The following is a 24971-nucleotide window of genomic DNA, read 5'->3' as shown; positions in this document are numbered from 1 at the left end:
AGAGAGGATGTTCAGCAGCCACAGGAACCAAGCATAAGAATGGTGTCAATCAGAAAGCAAGCTATGTGAATTTATCAGTACAAACCCCAGGATGCCAGGTGGCTTTTGTCACCATATATGAATCAGAGAGAAAAGATCTATCTCCTCTTCTGAGAAAATAAATAAATACACAAATAAAGGATTGCCTTCAGGTCATTTGTGCTGATAAAAATAGCTAACATTTTTGATCACTTATTGCCTGCCTGTGGTTGTTCTAAGGGCCATGTGCATATTTACTCAGTTCTTCTTAAAACACCCCATACGGTCAATGGTTATAGTATTTTCACTTCCATTTGACAGATAAAGCCACAAGCAATACACTAGCTTGCCCAGAGTTACTCAGCTAATAAGCAGCTGAGCTGGGACTCCCACTCAGCAATGCAGCTCCAGGCCTGGCTGCTAACCCCTTCTTCCTTCTTGGCAGCTGCCTTCACAGAGGAATTCAAGAGGTGGGTGGATTTGATGTAATATTTTGTAATGGGCCTCTTTCCATCCATTTTTCCTGGAGTCTTCTAAGATTGGAGCTGGAAGAAAATTTTCCTAGCTCTCTCTCTAAGAGTAGGGGTGTGTTTCTGGTGGCTTCTTTGGCCAGCTCAGGCTTAATCAAAGTGAGCATGTACCCCTATCCCCCCAACCTTGGTCCACTCTGACCTTGGAGACTGTGTGGGGCTGCAATAGCAGTGGGACTTGAGCAAGTGGGTCATGGGAGGTGGGGTGCCTCACTATGTCCTGGGACTCTTGATGTGCTTATCTTCACTGCTCTTCACCTCCTTTGAGTTTGTGTAGGAAAAAGGCTTGTGCTTCTAATTTAGCTCCTTTGGAGACTGTCTTGGGTCTGTGATCTGGAGAGGTGTGAACAGAGCTGCAGAGTGTGCAGGGGCACCCAGGAAGTGGAAACCGGAACAGAGCTCCTTGCCATTGGGGCCCCCTCACCCCATTTCCAGGAACAGGCCAGATTTAACCTTGGGATGTTATTTCCAAGGGAAGGGGAAAGCTGATGCCTGATTCTGTGCAGAGACGCCTCACATGGAGGGTACTGCCTTGTACTGATACTTGTGTGTGTTTTAGTCAGAGAAGTTCAGGTTACCAGACTGTCTTCTTCCCTACACGGTCTCCCCAAATCCACTGACCCCACTGGGCCACCCACCGAGGCCCATTGCCCCAACACTCACTCTCTCCGGAGACTAAGATAAATGTAGGTACCAGGCTCGTGGAACAGAGACCATGTACTTCTGCTCAATAAACAGAAGTACAAACCTAAAACTACTTGAAACCTAAAACTACTATAAACCTAAAACTACTCGAAAAGTAAATCTATTAATAAAAAGCCAATTTATGGGCAGCCCCAGTGGCCCAGCGGTTTAGCACAGCCTTCAGCCCAGGGCGTGATCCTGGGACCCTGGGGTCAAGTCCCGCGTCGGGCTCCCTGCATGGAGCCTGCTTCTCCCTCTGCCTGTGTCTCTGCCTCTCTCTTTGTGTCTCTCATGAATAAATAAATAAAATCTTTTAAAAAATAAATAAATAAAAATAAAAAGCCAATTTAAAGTGAAAAGAGTTAGTTATTTAAAAAAAGAAAGGAAAGGAAAAAGGAAGGGTAGAGGACATTTTTGGTTCCCTAAGGAGTGCTTATGTGGCTTAAACATAGGCTGGGTCTCATCAGGGAGCCTGCCCTGAAGAGGGATCCATTCGTGAGCTCTGAGAGCACTTGACATTGGGGCGGGGTCCGGTGACAGGACACTAGGCTGATGGTAGATTCTCTCTGACCTGTGATGGCAAATAGGATTCCACACACAATCTTAGGTTTGGGTGGAAATGGGACCTGTGGTGAAGGGAAATGTATTACCTTGAACAAGTCCTTTCTAGGTCACGCTGTGCACCAGGGTGACTGTAGAGGTCCTCTGGCCAAACTCAGCTGCCGGTCACCTCACCACTCGTGCTCCCTTGGATGAGCCTCTGCTTCCAGAGCCAGGGGCACCATTCCTCCTTTGCACAAAGATGCTCAGTGGTCTCACATAGCCTGGACAAGGCAAGCAAGCAGAAGAACATCTGAAGTGGTGAGTTCTGGCGTGCTCACTGGACTACCCCAAAGTCAGGAGAGAGACTCTTAGCTTATAAAACTAAGAGAATCAAACAGAAAGATCTACTGTCATGTAGAATAAAAGGAGCATTTTATCAACCCAGAAATATTCATTGGGAACCCACCCTGAATAAAGCACTGTGTAAGGTAACTTTAATAAAGAGTTGGCAGGGATGGTCTTTAGCAGTTATGCCTATAGAATCTGGCCCTCATCATTAGCATTTGGCCAGCTGGTTTCTAATAGGTGGTGTTCACTTCAAATGCCCATTGAGTGACTTGTAGCAGGTGGGCATCGTGCTGAGTGGTGAGAACACATGCTGGCTCCAGACCTGGAGAGCTCCCACAGCAGGGAGAGATGGCCCTTCACACACTTGCTGATACCACTGATAACCGGCGGGGGGGGGGGGGGGGTGTAGGCAGGGTGGTACCAGGTGGGGAGTGGGGGGAAGGACACACTTATGGGGAAATGGTTACACTGTCGGCTCAACGAGGTGGAAAGGGTGTGCAAACCCACATCTCTCACATATCACATCATATCCTCATGATGCTTGCTCTGTCCATATTGGCCAGTGCTCACTTACTTGTGGTCTTCTTGGTGATTCATTCGTGGCGCTCAAATACCTCTAGAATGGATACTTTACATTGCGATCAGATATGAAAAAACAGACTTACTTGCCATTAATAGACCATATTAGATTGAAGCATGGGAGTGACCTTATATTGATAGCAAAAGACTACACTGAAACAAAGCAGTGTTCTTGATTTTCTTGCCTGTGGACGGCTTGTTCCCACTGTGGAAAAGGAAGTTCAGCAGTAATTTGAACCATTTAAAGCAGCCACTCTTTCTCCTTGATGAGGTCAGAGGGATTCAAAGGAACTGAACAGGACAGCACTGTTTCCCTCCAAGACACAGGGCCCAGTAACAACTAGATCTTCTACGGTGGAGAATGCCCGTGGGTGAAATCTTGTGTGTGTATTGCCCATTCATTCATCACTGTATTCCCAGAAAGTCCTTAGAGTGTCTAGCATGTGCCAAACATGGGGGGAGCAGATCAATGAGACATGACCTTACCCCCCCGCCCCCACCCCATGGTCTAATGTGTGTGGAGTAGAGGCCCTACCTGACCCACCACGCACTGAGCATGAGAGGACACGGGCAAGGAAGAGCGTCCTTCTGTCGGGCTGAGTTAGGCGAGCGAGCTGCTCGCAATGTCCTTGGAGCTGAGCCCAGGAGACTAACTGGGATTCTAGCAGAGGCTTCAAAAGAGAAAGGGAAGTGAAGAATTCAGGGAAATCTGTGTTACTCAGTTAGATTTTAAGGCCACGAGGATGGGGGCTTCCAGAAGGTGTAAAAAAGGGAGTTTGGGTCAGATTCTGGAGTGTCCCAGATGCCACTGAGGAGCTTAGGGTTTTGGTAGACAAAGGGGAGTCACCGCAAGTGTTTGAGCAGAAGGTGACATGGAGCTGATCTTTTAGGAGATTATGGGTGGTTATGTAGAAGAAGAGCCAGAGCCAGAAAAATGACTCAGGAGGCAGAGTGAAGCTGACAGGGCCAGGGGGTGAGATGCTGTGTTCATGTGGACAGAGGAAGAACACCCATAAATGTTGCAGTGGGGTTGTAGCATACAGCACATGCACCTCATATAACACACGTGCTTGTATATATATTTCATTTACACTTTTGGGAGTGAACACACAGAACATAGTGAACTTTCTTCATGTTTGAAAACTCAACATATTGACATTTGAAATTCCAAATAACAATATAGTTATGCTTTGCTGAGCCCTGACCAGATCCCAGGCAGGGTTCTCAGCCCTCCAGATGTGTTAATAATTTTTTTTTAAGATTTTATTTACTTATTCATGAGACACACAGAGAGAGAGGCAGAGACACAGGCAGAGGGAGAAGCAGGCTCCTGATTCGGGACTGGATCCCAGGATGTCAGGATGCCCACTGAATCCTTTCCATACACAAAAGGCAGTTCCCTAAAAACAAATGAACACAGCTGAAAGGAATCTATTAGCTATATTAAGAAGCAAAAGGCAGACACTCAACCACGCAGCCACCCAGGTGTCCCTGTTAATCATTTTTTAAAAATGATCTTACTTATTTATTTGAGAGAGAGAGCAGGAGCAGGGCAGGGTGGGGGTCCAGAGGCAGAGGGAGAGGGAGAAACAGGCTCCCCGCCGAGCAGGGAGCTTGATGTGGGGCTCAATCCCAGGACCCTGGGATCATGACCTGAGCTGAAGTTCAGCTTAATTTACTGAGCCACCGAGGCGCCCCTAAGTGGGTTAATCATTTAATCCCTACGATAACCCAATAAAGTGAGCACTGTTATTATTACCATTTTATAGTTCGAAAAATTGCTACAAATTGAGTAACTTGGCTGAGTTCACACAGATAGCCCCAGAAGTTCTCTAAGATAACTTGCAACAGACTTCCTTTAAATAAAATTCCACCCAGGCTATTCAAAATGTAGTGCTTTTTGGCAAAGTGGATCTCACAGTTTTTTTGGGAGGGAGCAGTGTGCACAGTGACTAAGCACTCGACAGGTAGGGTACCACACTAATGACACTTTTTCTGCTTGGCCCCTGGCCAAGTTCACTTTCACATCAGCCGGTCATTAGCCTTCCTTCCTTGCTTTTATCAGCCACCCTGACTTCTGTTACACTGACCCCGCAGACATTCTTTCTGGCTTTTGGCAGTTTCCTGTCTACCTACCCGGCTATTATAATTGGAACAAATAAACATTAAAAGTGACACCCATCCCAGTCCCAGGGAGTTGCCATCAGCTTCTTTCTAGAAATTTGATCTTTTAGGACTGTTTCATTTTTTAGACTTCTTAATTTAGCTAATAGATTCCTTTCAGCTGTGTTCATTTGTTTTTAGGGAACTGCCTTTTGTGTATGGAAAGGATTCAGTGGGGGATGCAAAGGTGTCTCTCACAGAGAGCCCATGCAGGTCTGCATAATTGGCGGGAGTTCAGTTCTCTTCTGCTCACATTTAGGGCAGCTGCTCTGTCCAGACCGGGCCAGTCCTGCCATTGAGGAAGGAGGGACAGTCCAAATGGGCAGGGGGCAAAGATAGGTGGGCTCTTTCTGGGTCTCTCCATAGCACCATGTGTTTTTTCCCATTCAATAATTTGAAAATACTTTGAAGATTGTGAATAGTCAAGCTTTGTGATTGTTTATTTTTTTTATTCAGAATTTTAATTATGTACATAAATAGCAACATGAGAACCAGGAGTTCTAATGCTGGACATTATCTCTAGGTAAAAGGATTTCCAATTAGTCCACTGGTAGTATGGCATCACCCAAGATAACAAAGAAGCCTGGTATAGTTTTTCCTGAAGAAGAAAACCAATTTACTACATTCAGTACTGACTTCTCTGCCATTTTTCTGTAGAAAATGCATGGAGTTTCCAATGTTTACCTATAGCTGATTAAAATGGGCAGAGCATGGAGCATTCTACTTGTTTCTAGGTGAATTCTTCACATTTTCTGGCTTTTGAAAGTTCTCCTTCCACAAATCTTCTACAACTATGTATCCTCATAAACCCCAGTCATATAAGTTCTCTCCACTGACCTGCACAAATACTATGGCTTGCTGTGGATAATAAAGAGAGGCAGCTAGTCCCATGAACCCAGGTGGATACACCAGCTTCTTTATTTTTGACCCTCTAGCCAAAAGAAGTCCAACAATGCCAGCAAAACCAGTAACACCAAGTCTTGGAAAAAATCCAGGAGGTGCATTTTGGAGATATTCATAGCTGAAACCCCCACTGAACCAAGCTCTGCATCTTGGGCTTTGTTTGTGAGTACATTTCCTAACAACTTGTATATGACTCGCAATAATGTCGGAGATGTGAAATGCTTTCTTCAAGCTGGGTCCTTGGCTCCTCCACATATTTAGATTGACCCTCAGGAACCGAGTAGAGTGAAAGCTCATTAACCTTCACAGAAGTTTTCTGAGGTGAGTCCCTTTTAGGTGACACATAGACTTCAAAGGTGAGCAGACTCAGGCTGGCCGGCCCCACAGACCTCCGAATTACCTTGAACATGTTGCTGGCAGAGGTGACTCCGGCAGGGTCCGTGATTGTTTTTTAAAGGACATTTTTATAGATGGAGGCCAGGCTATTTCATGTGGCACCGTATCCTTGGGCCCATTAGACTGGTACTCAGTGAACAGCAGTTCGGGTGGTGAGGGTGAAGTCACAGGATTTCAGGAGTGTGTCTGCTGAATGTGAGGCCTTGTGCCATGTGCCCCATCATCTAGAATCCTTGAGAAGGGAGTAGAGCCAAAAGGAGAGGAGAGGAGAGAATAGGACAGAAGAGGAAGAGTAGGGAATAGAGAGAGCTATAACACTGCGGTTTCTTTTAGGCAAGACAAAAACCACGTGATGTAGATTTAGGCAAACAAATTTAATTTAAAAAATTAGAATCCATGCCCAACATGGGGCTTCAACTCATGACTCTGAAATCAAGGGTTGCATACTCTACTGACTGAGCCAGGTAGGAGCCCCTAGGGAAACAAATTTTAAAAGTTAAAGGAAACTGAGTCTCAAACTAGATAATTATCCCTGAAAAAGACATTCACTATCTCTTACTGAATTTTTAACTTTGTGTTACAGAAAATCTCAAACCAAAAAAAAAAAAAAAAGAAAGAAAATCTCAAACCTATACAAAATGGAATATTATAATGAACCCCCATATATCCATTACCTGCCTTCCACAGTCATCACCTTAGAGTCCATTTTGTTTCATCTAAAACCCCATCCACATTCTGGATTTTTTAAAGCAAATCCCAAATACTATCATTTTATCTGTAAGTATGTCAGTATGCATCTCTAAAATATAAGAACTCTTGTTTTTCTTAAACATAACCATGATGATTATAATCTTAAGGAATGATTTTGAGAAAAATTCATGAGGTTTAAAAAAGAAATTTCCAGCATGCACACCCTACTTATTACTTTTTGGTTTTAAATGACTCTGTCATTAAAGCCTGCTTTGCAGTCTGACTCTGATCCTTCCAGAAGCTGCTCCTCGAGAAGTAGGAGGTGCTATGTGAGAATGAGCCGCTGAATTCTGGAAGGAGACCCAGAGTTCTGGACATAGCTTTATAAATGCACCTGCCCTCTTTCTAGAATTTTGTCCATCTGATCCTCTTCACATATGAACCATCTCTATTCACAGCCACAGAAGTGAAAACAGCCACCGTCAAAAAGAGCAGCAGTTGAAGGGCAAGTGTCTGCCAGCACTATCTCTTGGGAATGGAGAGAAAGAGCTGCCAAAACAGGAGATACGTCTGACATCCAGACAGCGTTAGCCGACTGGTTCCCAAGTAGGAGTTGGCTGTCCACAGAGATGCCCTGTGTAGGTGATATGAATCACAAATACGCTCTGCCTTGATTAATCTCTAACAGTCAGAAAGTCGAAAGCTTCTTGTCATCATGTTCAAGCTTAGGAGTTTGGTTTTCCGTGGGCAGCTGGCTCTAGGAGGATATCACACGACTGTCTCAGGGTCCCCGAGGGATGTTGTAAAAGCTGTCTGTATGTGGGTCCCTGAATTTGAGGTCGTGGGTGTGGAAGGTGATGCACCAGGGAGTTGGCTCTTAGCTTACTGGGTCAGATGTTTCTGAGAACCTTCTTCACCAGAGTTTACAGTTCAGTTTCAGAGGTGAATGAGCCGTTTCAGATGATCAAAAAGATATGCTCTCTCATATCTCCCAGAGAATAATCTTTCCTTCCTCATTACTTTGAAACTGAAGTTTGCTGCCAGCGTAGGAGCCAATCCATTATATCATAATCAATGACATGAATGTTTTGCTCAAGTTCAGATGTCTAACAAGAGTCATTTTCTTTCCGAGGGCGTGTTATCAGTCTCATGAATATATGCTCTGCACTTCATTAGCATTCTTCTAGCAAAACACCATTCTGAGTCATTTCTGAAATATCTGCCCTCGCCTGCAAGTCGTTTCTCAGTTTTTACAAAAATTGCCTTTTCTACTTACTGGCAGAAAAGTTTAATACCACACAAGCCTAAAATGGGTATACTGAGAAAAACACAGCACACCTATGGAGTTGTGACCACAGCAGGGCATCGTGCTCTGGCCCACAACCTCCACCGATGGAGGCTCATCCACCTCCAGGCACAGCCTCGCAAGGGAATGCTGGGTGGGAAGTGAAGTTCCATATTATGTGTATTCACCACTATGGCTTTCCCAGACCTTAAGCCAGAAGGAGGTTTAGAGAGCTTATCAGGGAATGTCAAGTGAAAGAGAAAATTGGCACCCATATGTTAAGAGCTGCTTTATGAGTGACCATCAGAGAGTGTTTGAGCTCCTGCCCCACAGCACTGTAAACACCACTCACCATGGTCAGCTCTGGCCTGGCCTGGTCCCCTGTTTGCTTCCTCTAGAATGAACAAGAAAATATATACTCCAACATATTGGCTATTAATGTGTTTCTTTCAACTGGGGTAATATATGTCTCTCCCTCTATCTGATTGTTGTAAAGACTGTCCAGCTTGCCCCTTGGAATCGCACCAACACAGAGTCCCAGTCTGCAGGGATGCCCTCCTGGCTGTCTATCCGAAATGACCCTATCTGGTTTAAGAGCTTGCTTTCAAAGGACCCTAAGGGACAAGCACTGTTCCATACTCGACTCCCTTCCAATTCCATGGGGTGTAGACCCTCCATTCCCGTCGAGGACCACCTGCTCTCTGGAGTGCGTGTCTTTGAGATGAAGGGTTTGCTCTCCCTCTGCAAGCAGAACTTTGATAGTGCATAGCCACAAGGGACCCCCAAGAGCTTCCAGAAGCTTCTGATTCATGGAAGCCACCTAAACGGGCCTCTGTGTTGCATAGAGTTGTTTTTAGTACTTGTGTCTTTGGCCACGCACTTCCCTGGTGGGGAGGCTCAGGCTCTTGGACCCAGGCCAGAGGCAGGATCTGAAGACAGTTACAATTCTTTGTTCAGTGAAGTGACTGGCTTCTGGCTCTCCTACCTCCAGACCGGGGCCTCTCAGAACAAAGCGAGGACTGCCACTGGACTGAGGGTACCAGTCCTGGTTGTGGACACTGGGGTTTACAGCCCAAAAAGGATAAAGACGGAAATTCCATAGTCAATTCATTTCAACCACACTTTAAAAAAAAATTTACACTTATTATAGCTAAGTTGTTTCCAAAATGTTATGGAGGATATGACATGATCAATGGTATCTTCCATTCCTGCTCCCCCAACCCCTGCCCCAGAACATGAAAGTCCAGTAGGAAAGACAAGCCAAGAAGCCGGTTCTAACCAAAGCTAAATCAGATGCAGACCCTCCTAGACTTTAATATATGCCTTTAACATATGATATATAAATTATATATATAATTTATACCCTTGAACAACTATGGCCATTAATATACCAGAGCATTTAATAGGAACTAAATTTGTTCTTTCATGAACTGGCCAGAGAACTTTTCATGACAGTGCTGCCCCCCAAGCCATCAAAGTTCAGTTTCAGCAACATTCTCCAAGGCATGTGGGTGCAATTTTTTGAATGGCCTATTGCATTTTGCTTCATTTATCTTATCAAAATGAACAGGAAATTGAACGAACCAAAGCTTCACCTGTGTGCATTAAATAGAGGGGAGACCAGGTTGAAAATCACAGGAAATACTGAAGGCTTTAGTTCCATCACGTATGTGCTTGCTTAGTAAATATCAGTTGAGTGCCTATGTGTACAAACAACTTTTCCAGGCACAGACCAAGGTCCCGGCTGTCATTGAGTTCAGAATCTAGGGAGGGAGGCAGGAATAAACAGGATACATAAAATACAGAGTGTAGACAATGAAAAGGACCAAGGATAAAAAAAAAACAAAGCAGGGAAGGGGTGAGGAAGTCAAATCTGGGGAATGGTATACTTTAAAAAGAAGGCCTCACCCAGGACAGGGTGACTTTTAAGTAAAACCTGAAGGAAATAAGAAAATGACACAATCAGATTACCAAGAAAAAGAAATCTGGGCAGAGAAAGTAGCATGAGCAAAGGTCCTGAGGCTGGTGCTGACAGTGTGGTGATGGCCTTATCCTAGTGTCAGTGGACGTGTCTGAGTCTGGGTTGGTCTCAGGGGAGCAAATGAGCACTGACAACAGATGCCCATGCAGAATAGCTGGAAAATGAGCCATTCCTGAAAAGTGTTGGATGCCCTTAACTCAGTGATGACCCACAGACCAAATGACCAACCTGTCAAAGTTGACAACCAATGAAATCTGTTTAGCAACAAAATGACTGAGATGATTTCCCTTTCTCCGTGTTTTTGCTCACTGCTTACTCCCCGGGCCTCAGGTGGTGCCGGCCATATAGCTACAGCTCAGTAAGGGTTCATTAAATGGATGTTTCAGGAAGCATGTGAGGACCTGCAGCGCGGCCCTTGTAGTGAGCGTCCCGGGAGTTAGATCCGTGCAAGAGCAGGAGCAGCACTGCCTGGAAGCCAGGCTGGGAGACCATGAGCTAGTTACCAGGGGAGGTGGGCCGGGGCTGGTTCTGACAGGACCCGAACACGGAGACAGCGGGAGGCATCACTAGTAGCTTGCGGGTCCCACCAGCCCACAATGATTGAGTATCCAAAGTGCTCGAAAAATAATTCTTTAGTCCTATATCTCCTGAGCATGCTCAGTACCATGGAGCCTCAGTTTACAAACTTTCCAGGCAAACTGCTGCTCTTTCTCTCATCAACGTGTTAGAGAGAAGACTTGATTCCCCTTGCTGCCAAAAGTGCCCTTGCTTTCAAGTTCAAACCAAAAAGTAGTGTGGTTGTTCTTCAAGCTGATCCGTGCAGAATAACCGCAAATGCCAACCCCGGTGATGGTTTCTAATTGAATGTGACTTTCTTTGTTAACGCCTGTCCTTGCCCCCAGCAGCAAACTGACAACCAGGACTTGCCTTTGTGAGCTGAAATGATGTAGCTGATAACCAACAGCTTGTATTAATTTTTCCTGATAATCTCACGGCACTTTTAATGAGATCGGTGGCAAATGCCGTGTTTCTGGGGCAAATTAATTTGTCCTTGCAAAACAGAGCGTCAGCGATTTTTATTTCCTTTGTGTCTGACATCTAATGGGTTGTGTTTTCAATGGCAATTGATACAACCTTGTATTTCGGCCACACTGCAGGAAGGACAAGATTTTGCCAAGAGCAATAAAATCAGCATAACCACAATTGAATGTCAGGCAATTGAAGTTTGAAAATGGGTCTGCTGATGTTTTGTCCCTTCGTTGTCCATGTGGCAGGACATTGTGACTTCGCAAAGGGCCAGAGGGGTGAGCAAGGATGCCGGCCAGCCACTTGGCCTCCACGCAGCCTGGTCGTGAGAAGGAACGTGGCTGTGAAGTGTGACCCTCTGTCCCTTATGGGCTTCCGCCCGTGCGTCCTGTGTGGTGGTGACCTGCATTTATGTCCTTCCTATTGCTGAGGCCACGAAGGGGCAAACCGCTCTCGTACCCGCCTCTTCCCTCATTTCCAGGCTGTTATTGCCACCCCCTCCCCAATCAAACCAAATTTTCAAAAAAAAAAAAAAAAATCAAACCAAATTTTCTATCAGAATTGGAAGGGGTTTGGCCACAGCAGCAATCACTGGTGCCACAGTCTTTGCAGAGGATGGAGTTTTGAACTAGGCAGGTCGTGGAGTAATGTTGAGATTTAACCACGTCCTTCCTCAAGCTGGATAGGAAAAGGCCAGGGCCCTGAATTCACTGATGCAGTTTTAAAATGTTAACACTCCTAGAATTTTGACTGGGGCCTGTTCTGCTGTGAAGGGTCCCATCCCAGAAGGGGTAGACATGCTGATATTTTCTTTGATAAGCACTGGGGTCCTGAAGACTCTGAGAGACCCATAGGGTAGAGTGGGGTCTTTCCACAGACACCACCGTAAAGAGCAGATGGGTTTGGCACATCTCACTCCATCCTCTCTTTAATTTCCAGAAAGATAAGAGAGGCTGCTCCCAGAGCTCCTCTGTCCTGTTAGGGTTGACCCTGCTTGTCTGGCTGGTGGTGGAGTAGGGCACCGCTGCTAAAAACCAGCAACAGACGGTGGTATCGGGTGTCTGCAATACCACGTAAGAGGGGCCAGGGACCAACTCTCCTCCCTTCTGACTTAGGATTGACACCTTGGAATGGCCAGTGGGTGACAGATGCCCAGAAGGTGAGCATCTCCCTGGAGCTGAGGTCAGAGTTCTGTTGGTCGTTTGTAACTTGAAGTTAAAAGAAACAAGTCATACAAGTAAATTATTATGAGGTAGAGTGGCTTAGAACCCACTATAAGTAAACAAAAGCAGGGTATGAGTAGATATTGTCAAGATGGGCCCCGATGGTAAAGCCATACAACATACTAATCATATAATGATTTGTGACCCCCACGTGGGCACCACTCTTGAAGCTGGCACATCCCAGGCTGGCATGCCTATGTACTAGAGACAGTCATGAGTAATCTTGTCTCTGAAAAAGGTTTTCCTGTTCAAAAATCATGTTCAAGACCAATGCATGGGACAGCTTTTTGGGTCATGAGTCTAACCCAGGAGCTTTGGTTTAAGTGATATGGGGTGGGGGTGGGGGGGAAGTATGGTTCCTCTCAGATGTCCACAGGCCATGTGGATATATAATTAAGTTAATCGTTTGATTAGACAGGAATACGGACAAACTAAAAGTTTTCAAAGGAGCCTGACAGATCTGTTTCAAGAAGGCCAGAATTCAGATGCAGCCAGAAGCAGTGTTTGGTTCATGGGTGCTTGCCCCTCAGCCTGTCCCAGTTTTAATAATATGGAAACCCTGATTTGCTTGGCCTGACCCTTTGCTCAGGCAGTGTGTTTTCTGTTTTAATGTGAATCTGCCAAGACCACCGATGATAACATTTACAGCTTGGAACAAAAACTGATTTGTGGTGCTATAAATAGAACAGCATATAATCTTTTTTTGTTTGTTTGTTTTTAACCAAAGACTATCAGGTTACTTCACAATTGCATTTACCTTCATATTCAGAGGAAGAATAAATAAACTGCTTCCCCTGCTGCTCAGCAGCTTGGCCATCTGAAAAGCCCAGTATCTGAAGTTAGTTCCCAGTGGGAGAAATGGTGCTTTACCACAGCTACCTAAATCAGTCTCTGATGTTCTGGCTCTGACTCAGGATGCCACACTGTAAATGTAGCAGCGACACCGTAAAGGCCAGGGTCTTTCATACCACATGAAGACTGAACTTCTTTTCTGGGGCACATGGAGCCACATAATCCGAAAGACACTGCTTTGAAATAATGACTGTGCTCAGTGGCAAAGAGTAAAGCTTGATATTGCGCAAGAATGGTGTCATTCAACCAATCCCCCAGTGTGTTCATTTGGTGGTTAAGTCTAGCTGTTTTTGGAGTGTCCCCAGTCTCACCCAAGCAACTCATATGCATTCACAGGCACATCAACATAAATGCACTTAATATAATACATACTAATAAATATGTACAAATAAGTATAATGAATATAACATAGCTAACAAGTAAACATGTTTTATATAAATGTATTTATTACGAATGTATATTTATAATATAAATATCAATAACACATTGCCAAATGAATGAAGGACTCCTTCCTTAAAACAGTCTAAGTGTCTAACGTTGCCACCATGATTCATTCATCTCCTGTGAGCATTCCCTATGCATATAATCAATACTTATGGCAAAATGATTTTCATTTCACCTCATAAAATGGAAAAATTATTTTCTCATATTTTGGCTATCCTAAATTTAAAATAGGACAATATTGATATTAAAAAAATAGAATGAAAAAAAATAGAACAGTATTATAATTCTAGGGTTTACAATTTTTTTCCACCCAGAAAATTAGTACTTTCCAAATTTTGGTGTCTTATTGAAAAACAAAAGAGAAAACATTTATGACAAATAATACCAGATTAATATTCACATTATATTTAAAGATAAGATTAATACTTAAAATAATGTTACTAAAAATCAGTCCCAGATGGATGGCAAATTTAAATGTGAAAGGTAAAACAATTCCACTTTTACAGGAAAATATGGAATATCTTCACAATATTGGCAAAGGCAAAAATTTCTTAATGAGAATACCAAAAGAAAATAATGACATTACTATAATGTCGGGTACAGAAGTTAATTCTCTTTACCTGGGTGAAAAAGAAGGTTAAAAGAATCAGGAAGAACCAGAGGGGGTGGATGAGCCATTTCCCTTATCTTAGAAAGGGAGGCTCCAGAAGAAAGTGGTAATTTTCAGACAGGTTTGTGTCCGCTCTTTTCCTGCCTCTTTCCGGCAAGGGCTCCTGTGTGGCCACGCGTTCTGCATTGTTTCATTCAGAGTACGAATCAGGTATCTCATAAGAAAAATCACAATGTGAGGTGCCTGGGTGGCTCAGTGGTTGAGTGTCTGCCTTCAGCTCAGGTTGTGATCCCAGGGCCCTGGGATCGAGTCCCACATCAGGCTCCCAGAGAGAAGTCTGCTTCTCCCTCTGCCTAGGTCTCTGCCTTTCTCTGTGCGTCTCTCATGAATAAGTAAATAAGATCTTTTTAAAAAATCACAATGTAATTTAAATCCTAAACAAAGCAGCTATTCAAAGAAATGATGCTGTTAACTATTCTTAACTTATAAATTACATTTTTGTTGCAAGTCCTTTCGGTTTGAAGATCATATGATACAATTGGAGGACAGAGAACAATGAGGACAGCTCCTCCCTGTAAGTTCCAAGGTAATTCAAGGTGATGGTTAACTATTGAGTGATTAGAGAAATGCGTCTTGGGACCTGGCCCAGACTCCGTGTCCTTGCAGCTCCTTTCCTCCATGGTGTCTGGTTCCCTCCACGTTGCTGGCAGTCAACAGCTGTCAGATTTATGAAGAATGAGATAATCACACTCATTTTGGACTAGGAGCACTTGAGTGCCATGTAGCATGTTGGTATCGATGAAACACACCAATACCCACCTGCTGAAGTTAGTGGTAATTGAGAGACTCGGTGCACATGCCTGGATATCCGAGGGTATTTCAGGTGTTTACCTCTAAGGGTTAATCCTGTGACCAAGACTCAAAAAGAAACTTCAAGAATCAATGTTCGAACTTCCAGATTGAATGTATCACCCATGTGATGTAGGGTATGAATAAAAATCTGTAGCGCAGGTTTTGAATAGATCCCTTCGGATGTGAGCATGAACGTGTGTGTGTGTGTGTGTGTGTGTGTGTGTGGTTCACTTAGCCCTTGGCAATCTCAAGGATGTGAGCAGAGCTCTGCTGACACCCCAATTTCTCTCCATGTCCCAAGTTTCAGATCAAAAGCTAGGCCTCAGGGGGATCCCTGGGTGGCTCAGCGGTTTCGCGCCTTGCCTTTGGCCCAGGGTGCGATCCTGGAATCCCGGGATCGGGTCCCGCGTCGGGCTCCGGGCATGGCGCCTGCTTCTCTCTCTGCCTGTGTCTCTGCCTCTCTCTCTCTATGTCTATCATAAATAAATAAAAATAAACATTAAAAAAAAAAAAAGCTGGGCCTCAAAAGTCCATTGCCCTCCAAAAGCCCTAGACCCTTGCTACTCAACGTGCAGTCCTTGGACGGGCAGCAGTACTTCCCCAGGGAGCTTGTAAGAAATGCAGAATCCCAAGCTGCACCCCAGACCTAAACAATCAGGACGTGCATTTCATCAGGATCCTCTGAGGACCCGAATAGCCATGGGTATTTGAGAGGCTGAGAAACACTGCTCTGTAGGACATATGCAGGTGACAGTCTCTTCTCTCTTGAGAGTATTTCTATGATTCAGATCCTTGTTTTGGTGATTTTATAATTAAACATACTTAGGGACTGAATATTTTAAAACTTGTTCAGCTTGCTCATGCCTGCTTCGCAACATATCTGTAGTCTGGGGTTTCTTGGTGAGATGTGCTTCTCACCACATGGCTCACCAAGGTCTTGTCTGGAGAGCAGAATTACAGACGGAATGGGATTACAGCAGCCAGAAAACCCCTGGAAGCTCGCGGACCTGGCCGCACGTGGGGCTGTCTGAGGGATGTCTCCGGGACAGGATGCCATCAGGACTTATGGTCTAGTAGCAGAATATTTGCGACTGATCTACAACCCTGCCTTAATTCCAGTAGTTGCCTACATCATTTGTGATCCTTTTCTTGTGTGATACAAAACAGACAATTCCCTCCCCAGTTTAGATTTTGAAAATTTGTTTAAAAAGCAATCATGGCATTTTGACTTTTTACATACATGACTAATGAATATAAAAGCCAGGAAGTTTTTAGGATCTCTTTCCTTCTTGGATTTATCTCACTGTTCCCCGCTTGAATCCGGTGAGTTTTTTGTAAAATTTGCTCTTTGTGGCTCTCGTGTAAATTTGCTGCAAAGATCACTCTCAGGCCCTCTTTCCCTCGCCACCTTTCCCTTCCAGCAGCCTCCATCTCTGGCTGCTCACCCTGACTTGTCCCCAGCCCACTGCGGCCAGATGTTCCTCACTGGGCCCTCAGTCTCATGTTCTAAAAGGAAAAGCCTGAGCAACTTGACTTCCCTGTTCACCAACAGGAAGGGATCCTGTTGCAGCTCACACCCCTGCTCTGCTGGTTTTATGGCCGCTCATGGAAATGACATATGTGGGGTAGGGTCCCATAAGAAAAAGCTTCACAGGGATCCAGCCATGTGTTTTCAGATCAGATTGTGCCGTGGGAAGCTCAGCCAGGGGGTGTGAGGAAACCCACCCTAGACTCATCAGCCTGAAGACAGGGGACAAGGGAGGCGATTCCAGGGGCTTCAGGGTAAGCTGTGGCTTCCCTGCCCCCTGTGTGGATCGGTGCACCTATTCATGATGTGGACAGTGTGTTCTCAAGCTGCATGGAAGTCAGTTTTTTGTAAGCCGAATAATATTTTAATTGCGCTGGGGCGGGGGGGCTGTCCTGCAGCATATCATCTGTGTAATGAAGCACCCTCCAGTGATGCAGTTAACCTAATAAAAGCCTACAGTGACATCTCTGAGTTTCTTAAAACAGCACGTACATACCACAGGTATGTATAAATACATTTGTAGATGCACGGATATAGCAGATAGAGTAATACCAGCAACGATACCAATAAACCCCAACATGCCAGTGGCTTGAGACTTAGGGAACAATCCAGCACTGTTCCTCCTGCTTGCCAGGCCTTCTCCTTTCCCTAGTGATTCAGAGACCCTGGCTCCTTCCATCTCACAGTTCTCCACCATTTTCAGAGGCCTTAGAGGCCTCTCCATCCAGCTATTGAAGAGAGTAGAGAAATTCCATCTGTTTCTCAAAGCCTTGGCCTGGAGGTGACCTATGTTTCTTCCTGTCATCTCCCATTGGTGAGAACAGGCCTCATGGCCACAGTAGGCCACAGAGGGGCTGAGCCATGCAGGTTTTTGGCCACAGCTCAGTACAGAAAGGTTGACAAAACGCCTTCTCTGCCACACCTTCTGTGCTTAGTCAAGGGTTTAATAAGCAAATTTCCTCTAACATGTCTATAACGCTTCCTACGTGGAAGGCTGAGTGACGGGTGGTATCTTTAGCATATGGAAAGTGAATTGAGGCCCTAGGGAAATTTATTTGCATTTTGACAGATGTGGGAGGAGAAATGAAGATCCTAGGGGCTTCCTGTGCTTTGCTAAGTCTGCTTTTTTTCATCACTATGATATTGATTTTAATTTGGAAAAAAAAAAAAAGCAAGCAAGTGCAAAAAAAGTTAAATGCACAGAAGCAGCTTTGTGGCCTGTTGTCTAATGAAACAAGGCTCAGGGCTGCAGGGGGCATGGAGCCTGTGCACCCCACCATCTGATTTACTTTGGACCCAGTTCTCTGGGTTCCAGAGGAATCACTAAACCTTTGTAGAACTGACCTAGGACTGAAGCCTGCTTTGTGCTGTTTATACTTCCTTAGATTTCATAACTTTACTGGACCCTGGAAATAGTTTTGTTTTTAGCCTAAAACATAGATGTACCAAGTTCTTGTGACACTATAAGTAATCCAATAACCAAAACACAGCCCCCATCTCATTTGTTCTGAGTGCAAACATCACATTATTAAGAGCTGGGAGGGATGCCTTTTGCCTGGAGACACGGGGCCTTAGAAGGAAAAATCCAGCAGTAGAGTCCCATCGACTCAGGTCTCACCCAGTTCTACCACCTGACACTTTGGGCGAGAACCATAGTTCCTTGCACCTCAGCTGCCTTATCTATGACATGGAGCAAAATCATGCACTTTGCAGAGTTGCCATGTTGGCTGGAGATACAGGGTATGGGGGCTGCTCCCTAAGGGGTGGCGGGGAGATGATTTCCACTGAGTGTGCTCCTTCCCTCTATCTTACCTCCACCTCCTGGGGAGCGATTCCTCCTCAGCCCCCTCCTCACTGTTCTGACCATCATGCGGGGGGGCCTGCAGTCTCAGTCCCAGACCTGGATCTCTAACTAACCCAGCTTATTTGCCCTGAACCCCATGTTTTCTTGACTTTGCGGCACCTTCTCTGGGTCTCCCTGACTCTGCTGAAACATGTGCCTAATTCCCAACTTCTTTCCCCACAGGGCGTCTCCTCCTGCCTTCTCCATTCCTATTTGCTTTTGTCCTCATTGCTCAGGTGCCTGGGTGGACCCACTTCCCCTTCCCTCTTCTCCCTCCTTCTCCAGTGGCCTCCTTCCTGCCTCCCCACCTTCCTCTGCATCCTCGACGGCTCTAGTCCACCCTCCACTTCAAGGCCAGATGCGTCTTCTTACAACTCTTCTGCCCTTAGTAGCCAACGGAAGCTGCCTGCTGCTCACCCGGTGAGAAGCTTGCTGATGACCGTCCAGCTCTGAGTGTCCTGAGGCTGAAAGAAGCCCTTACTCTGACAGCCAGCATCCTGCAGGCTCATCTTATCCTATTCCTTTAGCTCCCTCTCCTCCCCGGATGAGCTCACTCCAGTACAATCTGATTGAATGAAAAGTTAGCTATCTGAAGCCACAGATGTTCATGAAAAAAATCTGGCTCTGTCTTCCCTGCTCTGCTTTCCAAACTCACCCCATTCTCTCTCAGACTCCCCTTACCTAGAATACATCCTTCACTCCCCACTCTTTATTTATTTATTTTTTAATTTTTATCCTCCCCACCCCCCCGACCTTCGCAGAATCTCTCACCCACCAGGTGTTGTCGGTGTGCCGACGGGGCGGCATGTGGAAGACAGTGGTGTCCACAGAGAAGAGTGGGTACTGAGTGGCTTTTACAAGGATGTCAGAAGTAGTATTTTTTTATTGAAGTACAATCAACATACAGTATTGTATTAGTTTCAGGAGGACAGTATAGTGATTTAACAATTCTATATATTACTCAACACTCCTCACAACAGGTGCCCTCCTAACTCCCCATCACCTCTTCCGCCACTCCCCACCCTCCTCCCTTCTGGCCACCAGCAGTTTGTCTGTCTTTAACAGTCCTTTTTTTTTTTTTTCTCCTTTTGTTTGTTTGAGGTTTTTTGACTTTGTTTCTTAAATTACATATATGAGTGAAATCATATGATATTTGTCTTTCTCTATCTGACATATTTCACTTAGCACTATACTCTCTACTTCCATCCATGTTGTTGCAAAGGGCAAGATTTCATTCTTTTTTATAGCTGAGTAGTAAATATTCTAGGGTGTGTGTTTCTGTACTTATATACACCACATTTTCTTTATCCATTCATCTATAGATAGACACTTGGAATGCTTACATTTCAATGCTTCAATAAACATAAGGATGCATATTAGTGAATTAGTGTTTTCATTTTCCTTGGGTAATACCTGGTAATGGAAATACTGGATCATAGGGTAGCTGTATTTTTAACCTTTTGAGGAATCTCCATGCTGTTTCCACAGTGGCTGCATCAGTTTGCATTCACACAACAGTGCACGAGGGTTCCTTTTTTCCTACAATTTTAGAAAGATGTTAGAATTATTAAACTTCCAAAAACCTGGCTTCCTAAAGCTTTAGAATTCAACTTGTAAATTTAATTATTTTACTTAACTACTCTAGCTTTACAACTCATTAATTATATGTCCTAAATATTTTATTTTTATTTTTTTATTTTTAAAGATTTTATTTATTCATGAGAGACACAGAGAGAGAGAGAAAGAAAGAGAGAGAGAGAGAGAGAGGCAGAGACACAGGCAGAGGGAGAAGCAGGCTCCACACAGGGAGCCCAACGCGGGACTCAATCCTGGGTCTCCAGGATCACAGCCTGGGCTGAAGGCAGTGCTAAACCGATGAGCAACCGGGGCTGCCCCTAAGTATTTTAAACAACATTAAACATCTAACATATTTGATAGTCTTCTTAGGCATTCCCGATGTCTGTGACAAGCAGAACTTTCCAAACATTTAATATATTTTGTAACTCTGCTGAATGAAACTTACAATGCATGTTCAGTTTATGTACAAACGTAGACAAATCATCTTATACCTTCCAACTTATATCCAGATTCTGAAATCAAACACTTGACTATATGTTTTATAACCACTAGGCTAATCTTTTGGATTGTTAAATCCAAAATATGAAATATTATAAACCCTTTAAAAAGGGGAGACACAACAATTGCTCACTAAAATCAGTGTGTTAATTTATGGACTTGTCTTACTCCAGAACTTTTTTTGTCATTCCAAACTGAAGACTCATACCCATTAAACAATAACTCCCCAGGCCCCTCTCTTCTGTCTCTACTAATTTGCCAATTTAGATATTTCATATAAGTTAAAATTGTACAATATTTGTCCTTTAGCATCTGGCTTATGTCACAGCATAATATCCTTGAGCTTTATCCATGTAAGGTGTGTCAAAATTTCGTTTTCTTTTTAAGATTGAATACTGTTCCATTGTGTGCACGTCCCACATTTTGTTCATCCATTCACCTATCGTAAACACTTGCATTGCTTCTACCTTTTGGCTATTGTTAAGAATGCTGCTATGGGTGTACAAGTATCCCTTTGAAGCCTTGTTTTCATGTTCTTTCTGATAAATACCCAGAGGAATGGATCATACGGTGATTCTATTTTTAATTATTTTAGGAACTGCAGTGTTGTTTCCCACAGAAGCTATACCATTTTACTTTCCTCCAAACAGTGCACAAAGGTTCCAGTTTCTCCACAACCCCCCAACACTGACCATCTTCTGGTGTGCGTGCATGCATATGTGTGTGTGTTTGTGATTTTTTTTTTTTTTTTTTGTAACCACATTTTTTTTTTCCCCGCTGGTTCTCACACAGGCTTCCCTCGCCTCTCTCTAACTTTGGGGACTGGCTGTTTTCCCAGGCACGGCACCTTGGCCTGAGAAAGCCGTGAGAACTGAGTGCCTTTTGAAGGAGCGCTTGGCTTCTGCAGTGGAAGAGAACCTTCATGCATGGGGAGCGTGGGAAGTTCCCCTCTTGCCAGCAAAGGAATGAACTTGTCACATGAAGGGACCAGCAGACCTGAGGAAAGGGACCGTCCTCCTGGCTGGCACTGATGGGTACAGGGGTGGGTGAGGAGGGTGATGGACCACGGTAAGACTCACTGATAGCCAGGAAGTCGGCAGCCTGTGTGACCGAAGAATTCCTTTTGTCCTGTGTGCCGGTGAGGGCCTTGACAGAGGGATGTCGAGGTCTGCCCCTCTCAGGCAAGCCTGGCTCTCTCAGAACATTCTATCTTCCGCCAGGAGGCCTGTTGAAGAGATTTTTTTTTTTTGAAGAGATTATTTCTCAACATTCATGTTTCCCTTGCATTGATGTTGTGAACATCCCTTCTTCTCCAAGGCCAGTAGTAGAATCCAGTTATGTTTCCAGGATCTTGCTACTTGGAATTAAATTCTTTCTTTTTTTTTTTTTTTTAAGATTTTATTTATTTATTCATGAGAGACACACAGAGAAAGGCAAAGACATAGGCAGAGGGAGAAGCAGGCTCCTTGTGGGGAGCCCGGTGTGGGACTCGATCCCAGGACCCCAGGATCATGACTTAAGCCAAAGGCAGACACTCAACCACTGAGCCACCTAGATGCCCCAGTTCTTTCTGAGAAACATAGGAGATATTGCAAAGGATGAGAGCCTTGTTCTGTAGTGCTCTATAGGAGGGAATGAAGGAAGGAGCACTGAGAGCAGGGGAAGAAATCAAGCTGCTGCCAAAATAAATACCAGAGAAAGCCCCCAGGCTCCTGGATGGAGAGAATTTCCTTGAGCTCTCCGCCAAGACCCAAGGAACAACTTAATGCATTGAAGCAAATCATATAAAAAGCCTACACAGGTTTCCCTTTGAATTTAAAAACTAGGTTGAATCTAGAGTAAGAAATATTTTCCTTGCCGTGTAAATAACTTCTGATGGGGTTGTGTCCCCATTGCATGGAAGTGCTGTAGAACCTGCCTCCTAGGGATCCCTGGGTGGCGCAGCGGTTTGGTGCCTGCCTTTGGCCCAGGGCGTGATCCTGGAGACCCGGGATCGAATCCCACGTCGGGCTCCCGGTGCATGGAGCCTGCTTCTCCCTCTGCCTGTGTCTCTGCCTCTCTCTCTCTGTGTGACTATCATAAATAAATAAAAATTAAAAAAAAAAAAAAGAACCTACCTCCTAACCATTTAAGTGTATCCTTCCTGCCCTTTCCAAGGTGAGGGTGGGGGGCAAGCTCAAGCCTGGAGCCCCGACCCAGACACCCACTCTGACATTCACCCTTGGCCTTGCCCACCCTCTCTTCTACCCGTGGCCATCCCTACCAGCCCACATATTTTCTATCTCGATTTTGCAAAATCCTTTTTTCCTGACCTCTCTAATAGAAAAGTAGAATTTGGCAAACAAGCACCTGTTGGCACAAACCTTTCGAATAATAGACTTACTTTAGACTAAAGCATACAATGGGTCTTATAGTTTGCCTTAGGCCACCATTTAAATGACTTGGATAATGAAATGGAAAACCAGATGGACTAGAATAAGCATCTTATCTGCATTGAATGGCAAAGAATGATCCTTCTTTGCCTCTCAAACAGCCACAATCATTGTTTCCATGACCTATGAAGCTGATGCTGAAATCAGCTCTTGCTTCTGCATCAGTTCATAAATTATTAGGGAAATTGGTGAGATTTTGCTTTTGCTGTCAGTCTGTTCATTTGACTTGTAACTTCTGGCCTTAACGCATCACATTACTGTGTACTTTAGTTGAACACAGTAATAAATAAAACATTTGTTTAATTTTAGACCCAAAGATAAATCTTGGGAGCTGTTAAATACTCTTCTAACTTAATAAGGTCTCCCAGGAAAGAATTTGCCTTCAGTAAATCACAGAACTGGGTCTACAGGCCATCCAAGTAAAATTACCAATGCTCTAAACACGATTGGCTGAGTTGATAGTTTGTCATTTTTCCCCCCTTGTCTCTACCTGTGTATTTTGTTCAGTATCTATTGAGGCTCAAGGTGCTTTAGAACAGAACAGTAAGAAACAGTGTCTGTTATTCAACCATTCATTCACCCATCTATCCATCTATCCAGTCATTCATCATCTATTGAGTACCTACTATGTGCCAGACTGTGTCAGGCATTCTATTCAAGAGCAATATTTCAGTGAGGATGGTGTGGGCAAAGACATACAATAAAAGGCTTAGAGAATAGACACTAACTTGAATATTAATCCAAGAAAATTGTTTGGCGGATGTATTAGTTACCTAAAACAGGTTTAAAGGGGCACCTGGTGGCTAAGTGGTTGAGCATCTGCCTTTGGCTTGGGTCATGATCCTGGGGTCCTGGGATCAAGTCCTGCATGAGGCTTCCTGCAGGGAGCCTGCTTCTCCTTCTGCCTGTGTCTCTTCCTTTCTCCCTGTGTCCCTCATGAATTAATACATAAAATCTTAAAAAAAAAATAAAGCAGGCTTAAAACAACAAACATTTCTTATCACAGTTACGGTGGGACAAGAACCTAGACACAGCTTAAATGAACATCTTAAGCTCAACATGTCTAATACGGTTGCTGTCAAGTTGTTGGTCAGGGCTGCAGTCTCATCTGAAGGTTCAGCTGGGGCTGGTGGTGTCTGTGTCCAGATTTACTCATGTGGTTGTTGGCAGGCCTTGTTCACTCACGACATGGGCATCTCTATAGGGCTGCCTCGTGACATAAAAGCTAGTGTGAGAGCACACAAAACAAAAGCTAGTCTTTTTATACCTTAATCTCAGAAGTGCCATTCCATCCCTTCTGCCATATTCTTTGTTAAAAGTGAGTCCAGAAGTCCAGCTCAACCTCAAGGAGATGAATTATGCAGAAGTATGAATACCAGGAAGTGACATCTGGCCTTAATACATCATATTAATGTGTAGTCTAGTTGATAAATAAATAACATTAATAAATAAAACTTTTATTTACTTTTAGACCCAGAAACAGTAAGAAACTGTTAATAAATGCTGGGATCTATCAAGTGATATTCTAACTTCATCTTACAAATAGTATTCTCCTAGGAGAGATGATGGGCTATCAGGAGATGAGAGCCATCTCAGATGCTAGCAACTATAGTGTGTCAGTTAGGAATTGGATTTAGCTGCTAAGTGGCTTAAACATATAAGCATTTATTTTTCTGACATAATGAGAAATTTAGAGGCTGATAATTATGGCCTTTGCTCAGAGGCTGGGGCTTTGTGGCTCTTCGAGTTTTTTGCTTATGACCCCAAGATCACTGCTGGAACTCCTGCCTTCATGTCTGCATTCCAGGTAGCAGAAAAGTGGGGGATGAGAGAAGAAAGAAAAAGAATACCAGCCCAGTCTCTTCCTCTTTCATTCCAGGAAGTGGAATTCCACTCAAAAAATTCAATTCACATTTCCATGACCATCCCTATCTGTAGTAAAGCCTGGGGAATATAACCTTATGA

General features: G+C 44.2%; 1 long non-coding RNA gene and 1 pseudogene across 1 annotated transcript in view; one reads left to right on the top strand and one right to left on the bottom strand.

The window, feature by feature from the left end:
• Positions 1-377: 377 nt before the first annotated feature.
• Positions 378-24971, top strand: part of LOC102156183 — a 106531-nt gene continuing 81937 nt past the window's right edge. The window contains exon 1 of the long non-coding RNA XR_005372406.1: positions 378-488. This is a non-coding gene — a long non-coding RNA (uncharacterized LOC102156183). The remainder of the gene's footprint in view (positions 489-24971) is intronic.
• On the bottom strand, positions 5586-6177 carry LOC100684926 (annotated as a pseudogene).

Source organism: Canis lupus, chromosome 17, assembly GCF_011100685.1.
Source record: "Canis lupus familiaris isolate Mischka breed German Shepherd chromosome 17, alternate assembly UU_Cfam_GSD_1.0, whole genome shotgun sequence".
In the NCBI taxonomy this organism is placed as follows: Eukaryota; Metazoa; Chordata; class Mammalia; order Carnivora; family Canidae; genus Canis; species Canis lupus.
Note: the sequence above shows the minus strand (reverse complement) of the source record. Positions and strands in the feature narration are given on the sequence as shown.